Source organism: Leptonychotes weddellii, chromosome 4 (assembly GCF_054177405.1).
Source record: "Leptonychotes weddellii isolate Sample4059 chromosome 4, ASM5417740v2, whole genome shotgun sequence".
Lineage (NCBI taxonomy): Eukaryota > Metazoa > Chordata > Mammalia > Carnivora > Phocidae > Leptonychotes > Leptonychotes weddellii.
In genome coordinates this window covers 161,635,741-161,641,190 of record NC_138372.1, presented here as the reverse complement: position 1 = coordinate 161,641,190, position 5,450 = coordinate 161,635,741, and positions in this window count along the sequence as shown.

Sequence of the window (5,450 nt, the reverse complement as noted above, 5' to 3'; positions counted from 1 at the left end):
CCTGGGTATTTATCCCAAAGACACAGATGTAGTGAAAAGAAGGGCCATATGCACCCCAATGTTCATAGCAGTAAAGCCCACAATAGCCAAACTGTGGAAAGAGCTGAGATGCCCTTCAACAGATGAATGGATAAAGAAGATGTGGCCCATATATACAATGGAATATTACTCAGCCATCAGAAAGGATGAATACCCAATTTTTACATCAACATGGATGGACTGGAGGAGATTATGTTAAGTGAAATAAGTCAAGCAGAGAAAGTCAGTTATCATATGGTTTCACTTATTTGTGGAACATAAGGAATAGCATGGAGGACATTAGGAGAAGGAAGGGGAAAATGAAGGGGGGGACATCGGAGGGAGAGATGAACCATGAGAGACTATGGACTCTGACAAACAAACAGGGTTCTAGAGGGGAGGGGGGAGATGGGTTAGCCCGGTGTTGGGTATTAAGGAGAGCACGTACTGCATGGAGCACTGGGTGTTATACGAAAACAATGGATCGTGGATCACCACATCAAAAACTAATGATGTATGGTGACTAACATAACATAATAAAATTTAAAAAAAATAAAAATAAAAATAAAAATACAATGTTAAACCTGCAAAGAGCTTAAAGATCATCTGTGGTCCAAAGACTTGATTTTGCGCATATGAAAACTAAAGCCCAAAGTAGGGGGACACGTTTGGCCAAGATTCAACAAGCAGGAGTAGACATAGAGCCAGTGCAGAGAACCAGGTCCCAGTTTCGTGCCCTCTGACTCCACGTGGGCTCTCTGACCTCCTCTCCTTTGCTCACTGTAAAGAAGGCTGCCCTGTCACCTTAAGTCCTCCCTGCCCTCTGAGCCTGAATGAGGTTGGCCCAACATCCTCTGGAAGCCCACAGTGCCTGCCAGCCCCCACAACCCTCATCATAACCCTGCTTCTGGTGCTCACTGCTCCACAGCCCATCTCTGCTCCACGCTGCTGGGACCCAACCCGAAACTCGGCCCCTCCTCGGTTGTGTAAACATGCACGTGCACACATGCGTGCACAGACACATGTACATATACAGAACACTTCCATACACACTCATATACACTCACATGCACGTATACTTACACACAACCACCCACTTATGTACACATACACTTACACACATGGGTATACACATACACATACCCACACTCTCACATGCATATACACTTCCACACCCACATACCCACATGCACATATACTTACAGGCACACACACTTCCACATATACCCATACACACCCACATGCACCTAGATGGTAAGCCCAGAACTCTCTCCTGAACTGGGAAATCAAACATCCAAGTGGTTCCAGGCACCACCACCTGGATGCCCCATGAGCTTCTAGTCAAATCCTCTGTGAAGGAGCCCATCTTCCATTCCTCTAACTTCTTGTTTCCCTGTGGCCCCGAGAGCAACTCCCTGAATCCCAGCTCAGCTGAGGCCCATCCAGCTGGTTCTCCTTCCCCTTCCCCTTCTCCATCTTCCTCTGCTTCCTTTACCAACACAACTACACACACACACACACACACACACACACACACAGTTATTCCTGATTAAAAACCTTCAGTGAATAGGCTGGTTTCCCCTCCCATAATGACTGTTTGACTTTAAGCCTACCTCCCTGGAATCCAGTGAAACTGTGTCATCTAGTGGTTAAGTGTGTGGTTTGGGACCAGGTGAACTGTATTGCAAACCTATCAGCATGTTGCCCAAACAAAGCCTGTGCAAGCTATTATCACTTTGTGATCACTCATTTTCCTTGAGCAGACCCCAAATCCCTCAAACACTGTGCACCTTAAGAAATGATAGCCCAGAACTGCATGGGGAAGGCAATTTTGGGATGCAGCCCCTGGCTTCTCTGTGACGCAGAGAAGACCTTAGAAGAGGGTGACAGTGGTGCCAAGTTAACACCGACAACCAGCACAACAGGGCTGCCCCCTCCAGCTCCCCAGTGTGCACTATAGCTCATAACACTGCCTCTCAGCCCAGGTGTATATGCTCTCACAATTTACTGCTAATTGTCTGTGACTTCCCCATCTGCTAATCACAGATGAGATCATAGTTCACAGTAATAGCTTAAAATGCAATGCTCTGAGGCCCCCTTGCTTAAATAAAAGGACTCGATCTCTAATAGAGAATCCAACCACTGAAAATAGTACCTTGGCCAACGTCAAGGCCAATAGCATCCAGGCCTCATATAGGAATGGATACATTGGAGGTACAGAGCCCAAATAACTAATTGATGGCACCTCAAGCTTCCCCATCAGATGTGAACTCCTTGAGACTGGGACCATGTCACTTTCTTGGTTCGAAAACTGTGGCTAATGCAGTGGCTAGCCATGGTAGGTCCTCAAAATCATTTGTTGAATGAATGAATGAGTGAATGAACGAACCACTAAATGAACACAGGAGGGGACGTGTAAATGAATAGGATCAAGGTGTGCCTGCTCAGAGGATATAGCCCAAACTCTCTGGAAAGCCCTTCTAGACCTGGCCCCTGACCCCTCTTCAGCCATCTCTCTACTCATGCCTTCTTTCCATGCCCCAGGCAGACAGAAACCACTTCATCCCCCCCAATCTGCTAGGATTGCTCCCTGCTTTCTCTGTACTTTCTCTCCTTTCCCAGGCTGATGATGATGAGTTCAGGACCCTCGCTAGGAGTTACTTCCTCTGGGGTACCCTCCTCATCCCCCTCGCTACATGGCTTAGCTGTTCTCACGTGTGCTTCCAAGCTTGCCGTCCTTTGCCTTTACAGCATTGCCAGACTTTGCATTATTGTGTTTCATTGTTCACTTTCTCCCACTAGACTGTAACTGCCAGGAAGGGGGACCGTGTCCAATTTATTCTCAGGTCACTCCGGGCCTGTCAGTACCTCATGTTGTCCCACCCTGCAAAACACCATGGACTCCCCCTGCCCTGCTGGTGCTCCACCCTCAGTGCTGGCCCCTGGGCATATAGTTATTCTTTCTTCAAATAAGTATTCATTCTCTTCTAGGTAATGAGGACACAGTGGTGAACAAAACATACAACTCCCGCCTTCGTGGAACTTGCATTGTACAGATCAGCCTAACCTGTTAGGATTATTTGAATATATTAGATTTTCAAAATGATGCTCTTAGAGCAGAGGACCCAGAGGTGCCCTAATGCTGTCTTTCCCTTCTCCCCTTCCTCCCCAAGGATAATCTGAGAAAGCTCTGTCTACATAGACTTACATACACACACGCACACACACTACTAAAGAAAAATTATTCTGACACTTGTTAAAATGGTAAGGAAGACTTTATTCAAGACTATTGCAATAGGGGAGAGAGATGGGACTCCACTCCAAACATGACAGGACAGGTGAGGATTTACAACCAAGGAGTGGGGGGAGGGGCAGTGGATGGAAAATCACTGTGAGGAGATATGAAGGGTGGGGGGTTCAAAGACTCAAAGATGGGACTGAGGAACCTGATCAGATATCGAAGATGGGAGTGATGACTTAGCAGGAGTCTTGCTAAAACTGCTCTCTGCAGACCCAGCAAGGACAGGACAGACACAAAAGGTCAAGATTGAGTCCTAGTTGAGAAGAGGGCTCAGAGGAGCCCTAACAAATTTTTGTCAAGGAGAGTCTTTGTCAACATGCACATGTGCACACACACACCCCCGCACATGCACACGCACATGCACACATGATAGCAGCAGACAAGTCACAGCACTACTTTCTTAGTCGCTGGCCCAGCCAGCAATGATCCCAGAGAACTGCCCTCTGGTTAAAGTTGAGTTGTGCTGGCAGCTTCAGCACCCAGCCTCCTACTTCTCCAACCAGTGGAAACATGGGGACCAGCAGAGTAGGGCAGAATGATGGGAAGAAAGAGATGGCCAGATCTCAAGCTGGAAGGGGGTTAGGGTAGGATCCTGGTTCAGTTGACAATTCTGCCACATGGAGAGGGACAGAAAGTCTAAGAAAAGAGCAGAGAATAGGCTCCTGCATTATGGTATGTCTCCCTGCAGCTAGCCAGTCATTGCCCGGTGAGCATCCTGAACTCACTCATATGGTGACCTCTCTGTCCTCATGGGAACGGGGAGAGCTAGAGGACAGGGAGGACGGGCAGAGTGTTCCACACCATCCATGACAGTCTTCCAACCATATGGAAGACATATGGATCCAAAAAGTCTTCCAAGGGGGCCTTCTGGGCACGAGAGTGGGGGACCTGAGTCCACCCCATCCCAGACTTGGAGCCCTCAGTCAGTGTCCTCAGTCAGAATCCAGGCTAGCATCCCCTTCAGACGTAACCTTGCATGTCCAAGATGGCCCCTGGCCACAGCCCAGGGCCTCTGGGCTCTGTTACCCTTCACTGGGCTCAGGCTGTTGATTTTCTTTGTTGCTTAAAGATCCCACAGCCCCATTTAGCTCAAGCCTCAGTCTCAGATTGCAGTTTTCCCCTGTTCATTAAATTCGCTCTCGGCTGGCCACAATTTCATTCTTTTTCTCCACCCTTTGTTTGAGGGCCGGGCAGAGAGATTGCAGAAAGCAGCATGGGGGTTGCTTGGCACACCTCCAGAGCCGCAGAGGAAATGCCCTTGGCTGCAGAGCCACAGGCAGGAAGGGAGGCTGGCCTGGGCCACCCAGGGCTAAGCTCCCGGAAAGGAGGGGGCAAAGGATCAACAGGGAACAGGAAGGCCTGGGGCACCTGAATCCAGTCCCCGAGGAGGCTGGGAGCTGGCAGAGCACTGCTGCCTAGCACAGAAAAAGGAGACAGACAGAGAGCAGGCAGGGGAGGAGGAAGGCTATTTCAAGTGTGCACATAACTACCAATTACAGGGAGTGCGGGATCTTGATGAAAATGCCTGAGAGACAAGAAGATTTGAATCCTCTTTGGAGACCAAAATTGCAGATAATAGGATTGAGGTGAGGTTAAGAGACACAGTAAAAGGAGCCAAGAAAAGAGAGAGATTGAGCAGAAGTCAGAATTCTTCTGTTTATCTTTTTCACCTCACGTCCCATCTGCATTCAGAGGCAACGGAGTCCCAGGTTCAAAGGCTGCCTTCACCTCTTTGGAGTGGCAATGCTTGGGATAGTTACTTAATCTCTCTGAGCCTCGGTTTCCCACCTATGTAGAAAGGGACTAGCTGTCCCTCTCTCATGAGATTCCTATGTCAGTTCAACGTGATCCTTGTAGAAAGCCACCAGTAACCAGGCCCAGCTGCTTAGCTCCTGAGCCAGGAGGAGAACAGACTTGTCCAGAGATGAGTTTCCTGTGAAGTTTGGCAGGTGGATGCTCTTCCGGTTCCCAGAACCTCTCCAGGAGTGGGGGGAACAGCCCTGGACAGAAAAGGAAGGGTAGGTTCTATGTTCATTGCAGCATTATTTGCAATAGCCAAGATATGTAAGCAAAATAAGTGTTCATCAATAGACAAATGGATAAGGAAAATTGGTGTGTATACACAATGGAA